The sequence below is a fragment of the Oratosquilla oratoria genome, chromosome 43 (assembly GCF_046742065.1).
Source record: "Oratosquilla oratoria isolate Oo_2021 chromosome 43, ASM4674206v1, whole genome shotgun sequence".
Classification (NCBI taxonomy): Eukaryota; Metazoa; Arthropoda; class Malacostraca; order Stomatopoda; family Squillidae; genus Oratosquilla; species Oratosquilla oratoria.
The window spans coordinates 33,710,214-33,728,982 of NC_134819.1; the positions used below are offsets into that span (position 1 = coordinate 33,710,214).

An 18,769-nucleotide genomic window follows, 5' to 3' on the forward strand; every position below is an offset into this window, starting at 1 on the left:
GATGATGGGAGATTTAGGCACGTTAGGTTATGTCAGGCCAAGTGAAGTCAGACTAGGTCAGGGTAGGTTTAGTTTAGATTCGGGCTGGTTTGTCAGGTTTGGTATGGTTCGATTAGATGTGGATTAAGTTAGGTCAGGTTAGATTAGGTTAGGGAAGGTTAGTTTAGGTTAGGTTAAGTTAATTTAAATTTGGTCTGGTTTGATCATGTTTCCTCTAGATAGATTAGGTTTGTATAGATAAAGTTAAGTCAGGTTAGGTTAGATTAGGTTAGGCTAGATTTGGTAAGGTTAGGTTAGGTTAGTTTAGGCTTGGTTTAGTCTGGCTAGATTATTCTGGCTAGATAAAGTAAGGTTATATCAGGTCTGATATTTCAAAATAAAAATTCACGAGAAAATAAAATCGGTTTAAAACTCGAGTTTCTCGTCAGTTTTGGTAAAATGCACAAAAAGTCTGCACTTTGTCCGTAGTGTGCGAATTTGTCTCGCTTCCCAACAAGCCCAAGAAAAAAAATGACACGAAATGTCACACTGGCGCCAACATGTGTGAAAAATGGAAATCAAACTATTTTCGTTTTATAGACGCTCGCTATGAAATCAGTGAAGGGTTTTTAACCGTGTAAAAATATTTCACCATTTATTTTCTCAATTGTGTTTTGATTTTGTTTCTCGGTGTTTGTAAGTCTGTGTTTTGAGTTGATTGGACATATGTCAAGAGAGAGTGTGTTGGGTTGGGGGGATGTTAGACCGAGATATCTTCATTATTTTCAGTCTAGGATGTATTTTCCTTGGCTGAATAAAAATCATCTGCCATTAGTAAGAAAAGAGTGTATGGTCTGCCATCGAAGCATTTGTATCAAGACATTTTTAGGATGAGTCCCTTCTTTCTTTCTTTTTTGTCAACTTAAGGCAAAATATCTTATTCAGCCCTTACCCGAATCCCAGTTCCTTATAATTCTGCCCTTTGACTGAATGAAATCATCTGGATGTAGAGTCCTAGTGATTCACAACTTTTTTTTTATGGACCTCCATGTGGTTTAGGCAGATTCGTTTCTTAATGTCTTGGGTGATGACTTCAACGATAAGAATTGTCTGTGTATATAAGACTGTCTCACCTTACCCCCCCCCCCCCCGTATCTTTAGGAGGTTCTGGTACAACCTATTCCCCGTCACTAAGTCCAAGGTCACCCAATACTTTCGCTTCCACACTGCACTGTATTATATTGAACGTCATTTTTGTGAGGGAAGAACTTCGTTTTTATCTGCCCAACTTCATAACCGCTGGAGGAAGTTCTGCTAAACAGAATAGACTGGGTGTAACTATAATAAAAAAAAAAATTAGGTCGACTGTGGTAATCAAAGGATTTCTTGAAACGGTTCTTAGAAACATGTAAAACTCAAAAAGAATAAGAAAGCTGTAGCAGAAACAAGTTAAGGGAAATAAGAAAAGAAGAACATAAAGAAAAGTAGATAATAGCAATATATCGGATGCCATCGTGAGATATGAAACGCAAGACAAAAAAATGAATATCGAATACTGTCATGAATGATAACGAAGAAAAAAAGAAGAAATTAAACGAAAAATAGATATCAGATGCCGCCACAAAAGACAAACCGTGAAGAAGAAAAATAATCAAAAGGAAATGATATGAATTGTTGAAGACGATGAAAGACCACAGAAGATATACGTTTGAGGGTAAGAGTCGGGGGCGAGGAGGAGGGAGTGGTGGAGAGGAGGAGGAGGACCAATATTAGAAAAGGTTTATATAAAGATAACAAACGCATACAACTTATGACGACGCGGGGATGAAGATGATGATGATGATGATGATGAGGATGATGATGATGAGGAGGAGGAGGAGGAGGAGGAAGAAGAGGAGGCTGACGAGGCAAAACAAGGAAGATGAGTAAAGAGTGGAGGATGAAGAGAATTAAAAAGAGAGAGTGGAAGAGGGAGAACAGGAACACTAAGGGAAGAAAACAGAGATAGACAAGAGTAACTCGGGAGGTACGGAGCAAAAACATAGATTACCAAAAAAGAGAGTCGGTGAGCCTTCGACACACTTCAACGATTTTATTCTGGCTGGGTCTACGCGATCTCATTCAGGTGACACTGTTATGTCATTGCCATTTTATTTATTTATTTATTTATTTTATTTCATTTTATTTTATTTTTATTTATTTTTTTATTTTTTGCGCCGAGGCCATTATCCACTTCATCACACTGTAACGCACTCTTCGGGATATCCGAACCTGACCCGCGAGTTAAGAGAAAAAATTATCTGCCGATATTCTTGTTGCATGGTTACAATATTGTGTACAGTTTTTATTATTAAAAGAAGGTGCTTTAAGCACTGATTTAACATATATATATATATATATATATATATATATATATATGTGTGTGTGTGTATATGTATATATAAACATATATACAGATATATATATATATATATATATATATATGTTTATATATATATATACATATATATTATAGATATATCTATATATATATATATACATATATATACAAATATATATATAGAGGGTTTAGGGAGAAGTGTAAATGTAATAGTACTGGGAGACCTTAATGCTAGGGTAGGAAAGGATCCAATTGCTGGAGTGGTTGGAAAATGTGGAGTTCCAGGAAAAAATCGTAGTGGAGAGTTGATGGTGGAAATGTGTCTAGAAAGAGAGTTGAGGATAGCAAATACAGTGTTTCGGAAGAAAGTCAAGCATAAGTACACGTGGGAGAGGGTGGTGGAGGGAAGGGTGGTAGATAGAGCTTTAATGGATTATGTAGTGGTAAATAAGATTATGATAGGAAGAGTTAAGGATGTACATGTGCTAAGGGAAGAGGGTGGGGGAATATCAGATCATTTTCTGGTGGAAGGTAAGTTGAGAGTGGAGGATAGATGGAGAAAGAGGAAAGGGACAAAAGGTAGGGAGGTTCTTAGAGTGAACTCTTTAAATGAAAAGGAAAAGGAGAAGGAGTACAAGAAGAAGCTGAAGGAGGAGTGGGAGGGAGTGAAGGATAGAGTAGAGCTAGGTGTGGAGGAGGAATGGGGATAGTTCAAGGAGGGAATCACAATATGTGCAAAGATGGTGTGTGGAACAAGAAGGACAGGAGGAAATAGAAGGAAGGGTAGTGAATGGTGGGATGAGGAAATGAAGAAGGTTGTAGAAGAGAAGAAGCGAGCTTACACAGATTGGTTACAAAATAGGACGAAGGAGGCATATGAGACGTACAAAGAAAAGAAAAGAGAAGTAAAGCAAAAGGTAAAGGAGGCAAAGAGGAGAGCAGATGTAAAATGGGGTAAGTGTATGACAGAAAATTTTGAAAGTAATGAAAAGATGTTTTGGAAAGAAATTAAGAGAGGAAGAGGAGGCGAATCAAGTAGAGAAGAAAAGGTAAAAGGTGCAGATGGAGAGATGATAATGGAGGAGAAGGCAGTAAGGGGAAGATGGGCAGAATATTTTAGGGAGTTGCTAAATGTGAAGGAGAATAGGGAGGGAAAGATAGCTGCAGTGGGAAATGCTAAGAATATGAGAGTGATGAGTGAGGAAAATGGAGGAGAAATAAGGAAGGATGAAGTGAAGGCAGCAGTTAAGATGATGAAAGCAGGTAAGGCACCTGGTCTGGATGGATGCCATGCAGAATGTCTTAAAAAAGGAGGTACAGTGATGGTGGACTGGTTGGTGAGGTTATTTAATGTTTGCTGGAGAGAGGGTAGAGTGCCGGAGGACTGGAGGAGTGCTTGTATAGTTCCACTTTACAAGGGAAAGGGGGACAAGTGTGAATGTAGTAGTTTCAGAGGGATTAGCTTGTTAAGTGTAGTTGGGAAGGCTTATGGGAGGATCTTGATTGAGAGGATTAGGAGAGGAACAGAGGGAGTAATTGGTGAGGAACAGTGTGGATTTAGGACAGGTAGAGGTTGTGTAGATCAGATCTTTGTGGTAAGACAGATATGTGAGAAAGCTATAGGAAAGGGGAAGGATGTTTTTTGGGCCTTTATGGATCTGGAAAAGGCTTACGACAGGGTAGACAGAAAGGCACTGTGGGAGGTTATGCGAATATACGGGATAGGAGGAAAGCTTCTCGGAGCTGTCAAGAGTTTTTATGAGAGTAGTAGAGCTTGTGTCAGGATTAGAAATGGAGAGAGTGAGTGGTTTGAGGTAAATGGTGGGACTTCGTCAGGGATGCGTTATGTCACCCTGGCTGTTCAACTTATACATGGATGGGGTAGTGCGAGAGGTAAATGCAAGGGTAGTAGGTCAGGGATTGGAGATGGTTAAAGAAAATGGAGAAAAGTGGGAGGTGAGCCAGCTGTTGTTTGCGGACGACACTGCGCTTGTGGCAGGATCGGAGGAGGGATTGAGGAAGTTGGTGACAGAGTTTGGGAGAGTGTGTGATAGAAGAAAGCTGAAGACAAATGTGGGTAAAAGTAAGGTGATGAGATGTACAAGGGGTGAAAGTGGCAGTAATCTGGAAGTGAGCATTAAGGGAGAGCAACTGGAGGAAGTGGATAGTTTTAGATACTTGGCTGCAAATGTGGCAGGAAAAGGTGGAGTATAGGTGGAGGTAGAATGTAGATTGAGAGAAGCAAGTAAATGCCTTGGTGGATTAAAAAGTGTAATGAGGAATAGACATTTGGGAATGGATGCTAAGAGGAGACTGTATGAAGGAGTAATTGTGCCAACAGCACTGTATGGAGCAGAAACATGGAACATAAGAGAGGAAGAGAGAAGGAGCTTGAATGTGTTTGAGATGAAGTGTCTGAGAAGTATGATGGGGGTTACTAGGCTAGATAGTGTGAGAAATGAGGAGGTGAGGAGGAGAACAGGGGTGGAAAGGGAGTTGGAAGATAGGGTTGATGAAAGAGTATTAGGATGGTTTGGACACATGGAAAGAATGAGTGAAGAAAGACTAGTAAAGGAGGTATTGTCGAAACGTCAGGAATATACTGTTCTCGCTATAACCCGCGTTTCTCTACCCCCTTTTCTATTCATATATATATATATATATATATATACATACATATATATATATATATATACATACATACATATATATATATGTATATGTATGCATATATATATATGTATGTATATATGTATATATATATATATATGTATACATATATATATATATATATGTATGTATGTATGCAAAAGAAATCAGTAAACGTACGTGATAACAATACTTACAGAAACCACTTGGAAAATAAAAGAACTTTTTCCTCTATTCAAGACATCATCTGGATACAAAGAATATATATATATATATATATATATATATATATATATATAATATATATACATACATATATATATATGTGTATATATATATGTATGCATATATATATATGTACATATATATATATGTATGTATATATATATATATATATATATATATATATATATATATATAAATATATATTCTTTGTATCCAGATGATGTCTTGAATAGAGGAAAAAGTTCTTTTATTTTCCAAGTGTATGTATGTATGTATGCAAAAGAAATCAGTAAACGTACGTGATAACAATACTTACAGAAACCACTTGGAAAATAAAAGAACTTTTTCCTCTATTCAAGACATCATCTGGATACAAAGAATATATATATATATATATATATATATATATATATATATATATATATATATATGTGTGTGTGTGTGTGTGTGTGTGTGTGTATATATATATATGTATATATATATATATATACATATATATATGTATATATATATATATGTATATATACTGTATATATATATATATATATATATATATATATATATATATGTATGTATGTGTTTATGCGATAGAATTTGGAATTGCTAATATGTTGTTATTATTTTATTCTATTTATCTTTATATTTATCTATTTACATATATATATATATATATATATATATATATATATATATATATATATATATATATATATATATTCTTTCCATTAATTTTTGTGCTTTCTTTTTTGACTGCATAATTAATCTGTCTGGGTATTTTAGTTTTTGAAATATTGGAATTATGTGTTTTTTCATCTTCTGTACATCCTGTGCTACAAATACTGTATGTGCGTAGTAAGAATCCGATGATTATATCTAATTCTTTAACTGTGTCCTCATAAATAGTGGACTTTCTTCGTTTTTGGTTTGTGTTCTGTGTGCTTTATATTTTGGGCTCGAAGTAATGGAAATAACAAAAAATAACATTTATATATATACATACATATATATATATATATATAATATATATATATATATACTGTATATATGTATATACTGTATATATATATATAATATGTACACATATACATATATATATATATATATATACATATATATAATATACATATACATATATATGTATATATATATAAATATATATGCATATATATATATATATATATATATATATGGGAATATATATATAAAGATATATATATATAAATCACTCAGGAACAAGCAAGGTGTATTTTAAATAGCAATTTTACTTTGTTCTGGTTAGTGTCCAACTAATCCATTCAGCTGAGACGGTTAATTTAAAACGAGTTAGGTTAGTTTAGGCTAGGGAAATAAGAATGTCCTACCTGTAGACCTTTGAAGCTATGACGTATGAGACCGACACCAATTAACATCATTTTGTTTATGCTGCATTAATACAATTACGAAAAAAAATCACTTTTAATTCAGGTAGTGTATACAGAAATGCATCAAATGGAAATTGATAAAGAATATATTCGCCTATTCATAGAATATCATATATTAGGCTCAAGTATTTTCAATGATACACAATAAGAATCATTAAAAAAAACTATCCTATTCACATCTTAAAACAAACGAAACAAAATTCCGAAAAAACGCAAAAATAAAAAATTAGAATTAGAATACTACTTGTAAACGAAAAGATGCCCCCTCTTCCCACTCACTTCCTTCTTTCCCTCCCTTCCCTCCTCCGTACCCCGACCTCGAACCCTCTCTAAAGTTAAGTAAAGGTGGGTCGCTTTTGTACTCAAAAGAAGAAAGCAAAATTGTATTTACAAGGAAAAAAATTCGAATTTTTATTTATACCAGAATGAGAGCTCACAGAAGGCACGCGAGTTCAATTTGAGATGAAAACTTTACTTTGACCCTTGCGTCATGTTAAATGCAAGAAAAATTGAAAGTACGACTTTCCTCTTTCATACATATCAACATCCAGGCCCACTTGTGAGTACTGCAGCGCCCTACGTTTTCTGTGAACGTGTAGGTGCATTTCTGTCGCAAAGCTACGATATTCTTATGTTTATGAGGTCGTAGGAGATTCCGTTACGTCGTCAATGTACGACCAAAAGTTACGAGCTGCCCACAGTTCACTTGTGAGTACTACAGCGCCCTACGTTTTCTGTGAACGTGTAGGTGCATTTCTGTCGCAAAGCTACGATATTCTTATGTTTATGAGGTCGTAGGAGATTCCGTTACGTCGTAACTGTACGACCAAAAGGTATGAGCTGCCCACAATTCCCTAGATGACATCAGTCGCACATAGTATTCAGAAGTTACAAAGATACAGACCCAGAGGAAGGATTACGGATCCAGGTATCTACAAATAAAATCTCCATTTAGAATGTACTTCATACATACAACAGAAACACATATTCTACTTTCTTGATATATACTTTCGCCACTGACTATCGTATATGCATGTATACAAGAACGATTATGGATCCACGTATCTACAAATAAATTCCCCATTTAGAATGTACTTCATACATACAACAGAAACACATATTCTATTTTCTTGATGTATACACTCGCCAGTGACTATATCGTATATGCATGTATACAGACATCCATACGGCGACACGTATATGTATAGTTGATTACACACATAAAGCATACATATAAGAAAGAACACGTATATATTGATGCACACATACATACACACATACATACATACATACATACATGCATACATATATTCATATATAGGTAGCATATATATAAAGCTGAACACTGCTCTAGGTGGGCAGAACCTTCTGAGCGTTCTTAGTTTTTTTCTTTTGCGTTTTTACTTTCCGCAGTTTTTGCTTCTGAGGTTTTCTAATTGTGTGCCTTGATTTTACATTTTTGTCTGTTGTTTTTGTCGTTGTCTTTATATCTTTGTATTTGTTTTATATTCTATATATACAAATTTCATATTTCTTTTGGGGAGGGGAGGAACCGGGAATTATAACTATAGACAGACTACGCACATTTAAGTCATGATGTTAGGCCTCACAAATCCTTTGAATCAATTCTGATATTATCTAACACTGAAAAGCTAACAGCAGAACCATCATAAGCAAACAGCGTCTCGAGGTGTATGTTTCTGGTCTCCAGCCTATGACGTTATTATTATTATTATTATTATTATTATTATTATTATTATTTTTTTTTTTTTTTTTTTTTTTTTTTTTTTTTTAGTTTTAGTTTTAGTTTTAGTTTTAGTTTTAGTTATCATGATTTTGTTCAATCTTGTTCGCTTTTGTCTTAGTTTCACTTGCTTTCGACTTCTCCGGGCTCTCACTTTACGCGGTTCCGATTTATGCGGTTTCCAATTTCGCGTTTTCAACTTTTCCTTTCGCGACTCGGAATAGTACGATTTCAACTTTAATGGTTCTGACTTATATGGTTCCGGCTTGTGTCCTTTGGGTTTTCAGGCTTCCGAGTTACTAGAGTTCAGCTTGTACGATTATGAGTTCCGTGGATCAAAACTGAGCGGCTCTGATTAATACTATTTCCAGTTGAGCGGTTTCGAATTGCGTGATTTCAAATTGCGTGGGTCTGATATGCGCAGCTCTTGTTTGCACAAACGAATTCCGTACTTCTAATTTCATATATATATATATATATGATACATATATATATATACATATAGATATACTGTATTTGTACATATATATACATATATATATATATATATATATACATATATTAGATATACTGTATTTCTTGCGCGCGATTTCGTTTTATGTTTTCTCGATGTGCGCGATTTCCTTTTGAGTTTGCGTTTAGCGTGATTTTATTTTACGTGTTTTCAGTTACGTTTATTTTCCTTTTGCGCGTGCACCTGAAGTACTACTTCGTCCTGCGCGATTTTGTCTTGCGTGATTATATTTTACTTGTTCTCATTCATGTTAATTTAGTTTTGCGCGTTCACGTTCAGCACAACCTCGTTCTGCGCGATTTCGTTTTGTGTGATTATATTTTACTTGTTCTCATTCACGTTAATTTAGTTTTGCGCGTTCACGTTCAGCACAACCTCGATCTCCGCGATTTCGTTTTGCGCGAATTTGTCTTACGCGATTCCATCTTTCGCGAGTTAGTCTTACGCGATTCCATTTTGCTCAAGGCCCGCTCGAGTCGGTCTTTAGGCGTACGGTCCATTCGCGGCCCTTTGATCTTCGTCTAGTCTCTCCCGGACTTTTCGAACCAGCGGCGGTTCTGCGTAGGAGCTCCTTTTTCTTTACTTCGAGAACCTGGAGGCGTCCTTTGTGGAGAAAACATCTGAAGTTGCCTCATATGCACACATACATACGTAACGAATACATTTATACATTACATGCACACACATATAGCCAGTAGACATATACATACATATATATATGAGGAGCTCTATTAGATGGAAGTCAAAAAGGATCATCTTCTCGCACTTATCTTTGAAAATTATCGACATTTTCATCTCTGGAGGTGGAAAACTGAGAGGCTGACAATTGGTCTACGGACTAAGCCCATGATTTTTTCCTTGTCGATCCCGAATATTTCCTATTTTTTTCACTATATAGATAAGGAAAACTGACATTTCGGTGACTGCCTGCCCCCTCCTCCTCCTCCTCCTCCTCTTCCTCTCCCTCCCCCTCCTCCGAATAACAGAATATACAGAAGCACTTGCTTGAAGATGGTAACCGCCAACAGTTTTGGCATTGCAAAAAAATAATAATAATAATAATAATGAATAAAGATAAATAGAAAAATAAGAATTTAATATCTCCGAAGTCTTACTATCAATACAGGTTTTGTCCTCAAATGGTATTTGCTCTGCCATTGTTTCTTCTCGTAGAGATCTACAGAAGGGCTCGAGGGCTGTTACTATGGGACCGCGTGTTTCGATCGAGTGATCACTCTGCTTCGATAAACATCTTTACCCCCTTGACAAACTTCTTGAAGTTTATTAACTACTTACATGTGACGTCCTGAGTCTCTGAGCTCTCCCAAGGGCAATGATGCCTAGCCACCTCGCAGTGTGGGTAACGGCTGAAATGTTGAAAAAAATATATATTATTTTCTTCAGCTTGGTAACTCGGTCTATATATTTTATCTTAAAATCAAACGTTTTATTTCATTACAAGATAGCACCTGGACAATATTTTTATTTTAAGTTCCTTAAGTCTATTTTGTTTGTTATTCGTAACCCTTTCCATTTTTTTTCTTGAGAATCTTGTTTATTTATTTTATCTCATTTTGTTTTATTTCGTTTAATGTTATTTTGATTCCTCTACTGATGCCTGTGACCCACCATTGCGCTCTTCTTTAACTTGGCGTTATCCACAGGTTTTGTCCTGGAACACGCCAAGCGGCTTTATTCAGCTTTGGAAAGGAACTTGATCTGTAGAGGTTATGATGAACTCAACACTTTACAGTTTTTTATTTATTTATTTACTTATTTTTTTCTTTTATTTGTTCTTTAATGAGTCACTGCCAATAGACACGGAATATATATGACTGAGGAGACTACGCCACAGAAGACATCACTTTTGCCCTATCAGCTGGGACTGTTGGGACAGGTAACAACTAGTCACTACTGGGAATCGGAGAGAAATGCGGGATTCGAACCCACAACTAAGGGAATACGAGACTCCCACGCTTCCGATTACGCTACCAGCACCCAGGGCATAGGTGAGTAATATTTTCTACTATGCATTCATTACTCAAACACAAATAGAAGTATTCAAATGGGTCATGGGCTTTAACAAGGACGATACAAGCAAGGTAATCATATTAAGACACCAGGTCAGGACTCGTAGTAATGGATTTAAATTGGAGAAATTTAGTTTTAAGTAGGAAATAGGTATGGCCTGGTTTACAGACAGAGTAGTTAATGAATGGAATAAACTTGTAACCATGTGCTGAGTGTTGAAACTATTAGTTGTTTTAAAGCGGCCCATACACGATCAATTATATTGCGCAATTTCATTGTCGATACTCTGAATTGACAATTAAATTGACCGTGTATGAGCGATATATCACCCATACACGGTCAATTTAATTGTCAATTCAGAGTATTGACAATGAAATTGCGCAATATAATTGATCGTGTATGGGCCGCTTAAGAGAAGGTCAGATAACTATGGAAGGTAGTAAGGGAAATGAACTGCCTTGTCTAAGCCTTATGGTCTCCTACAGTCTCCTCCATTCTTATATGTTCTTATGTAAATGAACAGACCTTCTTTCCTTTTTGGAGGTCATCAAGAGAGGTTCATGGGCGTGCCAGGTCACGGAGAGTTTGACACGAGGTCAAGACTGCCACGCGACCTGGCACCGAATGTCTTTAAAGAGTTCTCGGGTCAATACACGCTCCTCTCAGGAGTCCCGCTATAAAACAACAAAGTGATTGGAAATTCATATATTCATTGAACTCGGGAACTTAATTTGCTTTTCACAGATTGTCGGAGGAATTTTTCTGCCGTCTTCTCAAACTCCTCCTCCTCCTCCTCCTCCTCCTCCTCCTCCTCCTCCTCCTCCTCCCTCTCCTTCTCCTTTTCTACCTCATATTTTCCCTTCCTCTCCTCCACCTTTTCCTCCACCTTCTTTCATCTCCTCCTCCTCCTCCACCTCCAACTCCACCATTCCCTCTACCTCTTTCTCCCCTACATTCCTCTTCCTCCCCTCCTCCTCCTCCTCCTCTCCCTCTTCTTCTTCCTCCTCCTCCTCCTCCAACTCCACCATTCCCTCTCCCTCTTTCTCCCCTACACAACCTCCTCCTCCCCTCCTCCTCCTCTCCCTCTCCTTCTTCTTCCTCCTCCTCCTCCTCCATTCCTTCCCGACTTCACCTGGTCAAACACTTCAATCACTTCCGACATTATTCTTTGAAGGTTAGGCTGCGGCGAGAGATTTTAGCCAATATTTGCGAAAACACTTACTCCATTTTTCTGCTACGCACGAGAACATAAAAGATTATATAAATATCACCTTTTACATTCCTTTCGATGTCGTGTCGCCAGGCATTTTCATTCAAGTGAAGTTAACCTCAATCGGGCATGAATTTAGAGAATAGAACAAAGCTCTGGCCCCCGATGGTACATTGTGCACACGAGGGTATAATCTAGATTCTAATGTTCATGTATATATGTATACATGTACAGTACACAAATGTATATGTATGTATGTGTGTGTCTGGGTTTATACATTTGTATGTATATGTATACGTATATATCTACATATATATATATATATATATATACATACATATATATATACATATATATATACATACATATATATATACATATATATATATATATATTATATATATATATACATATATATAAATGTAAATATATATGCATATGTAAATATGTGTATATATATATATATATATGTACACATATATATACATATATATATATATATATACTTTATATATATATATATATATATATATATATATATATATATATATATACTAGCCATATTACCCGCGCGGTGTTGCTGCAAATGATGATCATTTTAATTTTTATAGAATTTGTGGAAAAAAGTTACACGTATCAATATAACTCAATGGAAAAGGTAACAAAAATAAAATGTTACGAAAAAAAAAAATCAATTTGAGGAGGGAGACGCCCTTTGGAAATAAAATATACTTATCCAAGTAGCCTGGGTTATGGTGAATATATATGTTTTGGGGCGGAGTTCGTGAACAAAAAAACAGATAGACAGAGGCAACTACTGTTTTTATAGTAGATACAAATGAAAGATAGATTTTACAAGTACCTTGGGTTATAAGGTGTCAGAATATATATGGTTATAGGGGTCTATCTAAAAAACCTAGGAGTTCGTGAATAATCCCTAACCTAACAATGCCCCACCTTACTTTAACCCTTAGCCCTAACCAAAATATGTATTTTTTTTTGGAAATGAAATATAGTTATCCAAGTACCTGGAGTGATAGGGTATCAGAATATATATGGTTATGGAGGTCTATCTCCAAAACCCTAGGAGTTCGTGAACAAACAACCAGACAAAGGCTACTACTTTATTATAGTAGATATATGTATATATATATATATATATATATATATATATATATATATATATATATATATATATACATATATATATACATACATATATATACACATATACATACTGTATATATGCACATATACATATATATATATATATGTGTGTGTGTGTGTGTGTGTGTGTGTGTGTGTGTGTGTGTGTGTGTGTGTGTGTGTGTGTGTGTGTATGTGTGTGTGTATGTGTGTGTGTTTATATATCTATATCTATATTCATTTATACATTTATATACATACAGTACATCTATATTTATCATAGGAGTACATGTATACATACTTTTCGTAGTCTGGGCGACATAATACGAACAGAACAAAGACTTGAAGAACAATTCCCGGGCACTTCATCGCGGGCGACCCTCTCTTCCTCTTCCTTTCCTTCTTCTTCACTCCCAACCGTCCCTTCCCCTCCAGCCCCCGTCCCCTTCCGTCCGATCTTCTGGAGACAGCGCCTGTCAGCCAAGTGGATTTTCTCCAGTCACCAAAGATTCCATAATAAAAATTGGTAGAAATCCTTCACGCCTCGACTGCTGCAAGGAAGGCTGTGTTTTCTAATCAAGATTGAAATAATATGTATGAATTCATACACACACACACACACGTAATCACGCAAATGTAATTCCACATTCAAACGTATTCATTATATATATATATATATATATACATATATATATATAAATATATACATCTATATATCATATATATATATATATATACATATATATATACACTGAATGGTTCCCAGTGATCAATTGATATATTTTAACCATATTTGTTTATACATATATATACACACACATGTATATATATATATATATATGTATATATATGTATATATATATATATATATAAATATATATATATATATATAAATCATCACAATTTTTACAAGAAAACCAGACCAAACCAAGGACTCTTGTATTACCGTACCATACATAAGAAACTTAATGTACAGGTAGCTTTCAAATATGATGACACGGTTAAAAAATCCTAATAAAAATCCTTCCTCCTAGCAATTCGGGTGTTGTGTATAAGGTACCTTGTAAAAGTTGTGATGATTTTTATGTTGATCAATCTGGAAAAGATTTGGTTACCAGGATTTCTCAACGCAAGTATAGCGTCAAGACTCACAGTCAAGTATTGGTGTATTTCTTCACAAATCCACTCATGACCACCACATTGACTGAGCCGGTTCCAAAGTATTAGCCAAATCTAAAGATTTCTTTGAAAGGAATGTCACTGAATCATGTTTAATTTCTGGCAGTCATATGAAAAATGTGAACATAAGTTATGGACATTTCAAATGGGACAAAATATTAACAGATTTAGTTGTGAGACAATTCCCCCCAGACTAAAACGGGAGAAGGCTAGAGACGCGGGGAGTCTAGATCAGGTGTCCCCCCATGTAACTTTCCCTGCTGTGAAGTGTGTATATAAGCTGTTTTTTTATATATATATCTATGTACAGTTTGTCTGAAGATGTAATTTACGAAAGATCTTATCGTCTACGTTTTAAATTTCTCCTATGTTTTTGCATGCATGTATATATATGTGTATATATACATATATATATATATATATATACATATATATATATATATATATATATATATATATATATATTCACAAAACCAAAATGTAGTTGCACATTTGTAAAGTATTTAAATATAACCCACTGCCGGAGAAACAAACCAAAAGAAACAGATGATCTGTATATTTCGACCACAGCCATTAGTATCTCCCACATCCGTTAGTATCTACCCCAGTTACCATTGTGTTACCGTTCATTCTCAATACATTATCCTTAACAGAGTACAGCCGTCGTTTTCCACTGTCCACGAGTGTAATATTTTTACAAAATAGCATAATCTCTTCAGAAATTTATATAACTTGGACACGTTCTATTTGTGTTCGTATCCGAAACAGGTTCTCATAAGACAAGACTTTTGTCCAGGTATTGCCCAAGCGCGCTAATTGACGTATTGCGATTGACGGTATATCGCCCGTATTGTCTTTTCTTTTTCCCTTTTTTTTTTTTTTTTATTCCCTGATATGATGGAGGTGATGATGACGATGACGGAGAAACCGCAGAGGCTGAATGGGACGCAGAGTAAAAACGACAAATAAAAGAAAACGTCGTCATTCTCACTTCGTCCGGAAAGGATTTTGAAACGTAGGAATGTCTGATAGCACAAGTCGCGGGAAAAGCTGACAGCTTAAAAGCTCTCCGCTCTCCTACGAAGAAAAAAGAAGAAGAAGAGGAAGAAGAAACTCGTCAAGTGCAATGGCGCAGACACAGAATACGCTGATTTATAAATATGGGGGGAGAAAAAAAAAAGATTCTTGGAATTTCTTGCAGAAATATGGCGAGGCAGCATCTGGCGTAAATGATAGAATTATGGAATTAAGGAAATTTGAAAAGTTGTAAACGGAGTGGAGGGTTGTGTTGAGTTTATTTCCACCTTCGGCTTGTGGCCCTGAGTGGAAGCAGAAAGCATTACGAAAAGAAGGAATTTGCAAAATGAAAAGGAAGTCTGTAGTTTGAAAAATATAAAGAATAAGAAGAGAAGGAGGGATAGTTCCCAGAAATTTTTTTATACATACATACATACACACACACACACACACACACACACATATATATATATATATATATATATATATTACATATATATATATATACACACATACGCTCACACATGCACACACGCTCGCACACATACACGCTTGCACTCATGAACGCACACATGCCAACGCGCGCGCGCGCGCACACACACATAAAAATTATATGTATACGTATACATTCGCGCATAAGTATTTCCGCATAAACAAAAACGCGAATACACCTTCATGCACACACATGTGCAGTGTGCACACGCACACACACGTTTGATGTGGTAGCGGTTTACCATACAACTAATCGGCATTGATTTCGGTTCCCGCCCAGGACTGAAAAAGCATCACAGCACTGCAAAAAGGTGGTGTGTATTTGTGTACCTGTGTTTTTGTCTATGTTTGTGTGTGTTTGTTTGGATGCGTGTGTTGTTATTTTTGTGTTTGATTCAATACGGTATTGGATCACGTATTAAACTCGTAATCATCACGCGTCCAAAACTTGCCTGCGTGTGTGTGTGTGTGTGTGTGTGTGTGTGTGTGTGTGTGTGTGTGTGTGTGTGTGTGTGTGTGTGTGTGTGTGTGTGTGTGTGCGTGCGTGTGTGTGCGTGTGTGTGTGCGTAAACGTACACGCGTTTGTAAAGTCACAGCAATTCCCATTGATCGGGCCAAATATGAACTCTGAGATCTCATCCAGGAGGATAACCGTTTATCACGAGACCATGAAGAATCACACATACACGCATTCACAAACGCGTATCAACGAACCTTCTAAAAGACGTTCAACTACAATCATTACATAAGTATATCCTCTTTACTTAATAAAGAGACTATAAAGATTTTAGTAATTGCTAACCAATTGATATGTATGTTATCAAATGCGTACATTTTTATTTCAAACTCCTTACTGTAGACCTGGAATCCAATAGGCCGAGTATTGTAATGGACCCCCAAAAACAGAACAGCTGATCATCTGCAGCCAACGAAGTAACTAATTAATCTTAGTAAGGAATACAGATTCCAAATGGATACATGTTCTAGGCGATTTTGAGTTTCCCGGTCACTTGCGTCTATAAAAAATTCTATCTGGCAATTATATTCATTGTAGTGCATTATCATTCATTTATACGTGTATATGTACCATAAAGCTTATTTTTGTTCTCCAATGTGATAAAGTTTCAATAAAACAGGTTTCAATATTTTTTTTCCTCGAGTGATGCCAATGGGATACAGGTTTTCCGGTAATATCTCAAAATGGGACGTATTCCTTTCTAGGGTTAAGAAGACCACAAAAGACAATACAGCTTGGAAATTGAGGAGCACAATTATTTAGCCCAATTATTCAAACTGACGAAAAGATCACGAAAATGCTGTGTGGTGAGGAAAATGGTGATGGACAAATAGTCCTCACAGTGACATTTGTTCCCTCACCTTTTTAACCTTTCCTATGTCCCAGTGACCCCACCACGTTCCTCCAGATCTTCCTATTTATTCTCAGCCATGCGTATCACGACTGTGTACTTGATAGAAATGTAACAAGCTAAACATCCTACTAATAATGGCTTCTTCCTTGCATTTGGTGTTTCTTTACATAAAGAAAAATGGTTCCATCTTCATACTACCCTCTGACCTGTCGTTTCCACAATCGTAGAGATTAACCTCCACAATAAAATGAAATCCCAACAGCATTCTGTAATCCCTTCAGCATCTTTATTTCCTTGTGGAAACCAATTTCGCTTATGTTAGTGGGGAAAGATTTAGCCTTGTCCAACCCACTAAAACACACACACAAAAAAAGGTCGAGGGGTAGATTGATATTGGTATAGGTAGATAAGGAAGAGGTATAATCCCACATTTTTTTTTTTTTATCACACTTCCCTCGTTTTTTTTTTTTTTTTTTTTTTTTTTTTTTTTTTTTTTTTTTTTTTTTTTTTTTTTTTTAATAGAAATCTTGTGATGATGACGATCCTCTCAAGAAATCTGATGAGTTTGATGGGAGATCCACAGAGCAATTTTCCTCATGGAGAGATTTCCAGATTGTATACCTCGGGAGCCATTTCTTTGTTTCTACAGACTTCGGCTCCCCGTTCTCGCTTTCCTTTTTTTGCTCCATCTATTTATTCATTTATCTACTTTTCCATCTCACTCATTTAACTATTTATTTCTATTTTTGTGGATCTCAACAAAGCCTATTTAAAGATTTTTATCAAATAAATTTCATCATGAAACGCGCCAGGTGATCAATATTACTTCTTGGTAGTTGGAAGACGATCTGACTAAACTGTATAGATTACCGTGCCTTCTGGTCGCTCTCTCTTACAATTGTAATGATGACAATCTCCCGTCACACATTAAGATTCTCGTCAAATGTTATGAATTTAAAAAACCGGAAGACGATTTAGCTTACAGTACTCTAGACTTCCATCAAGAGTCGTCACTCTACTCAGAAGTCCCAAGTTCGAATCCCTTAATCTACATGAAACAAGAATATATGAATACTGTACAAGTTGTGTTTGAAATCATACTTGAACCCTTTGTGTGGGTATGTGGGTGGGTATATGGGTGTACATGCGCGCGCGCGCGCGTGTGCGTGTGTGTGTGTGTGTGTGTGTGTGTGTGTGTGTGTGTGTGTGTGTGTGTGTGTGTGTGTGTGTGTGTGTGTGTGTGTCTGTGTTTGTGCGTATGAGTGTGTGTGCGTGTATCCGCGTGTGCGGGTCTATGACCATGTATACATGTCTATGCGTGTGTATATATGTACGCGTGTGCTTGTGTGCATGCATGAGAAAGAGGGATCGAAGGAGTGAGCGAGAGAGGAAGCGAGAGAAAGAGAGAGAGC

General features: G+C 36.1%; 1 long non-coding RNA gene across 1 annotated transcript in view; it reads right to left on the bottom strand.

Annotated features, from left to right (window-relative positions):
* Window positions 1-10,205: 10,205 nt before the first annotated feature.
* The window catches only part of LOC143021848 (uncharacterized), a 243,159-nt gene continuing 234,595 nt past the window's right edge, over window positions 10,206-18,769 (bottom strand). Inside the window, exon 3 of the long non-coding RNA XR_012966012.1 lies at window positions 10,206-10,279. This is a non-coding gene — a long non-coding RNA (uncharacterized LOC143021848). The remainder of the gene's footprint in view (window positions 10,280-18,769) is intronic.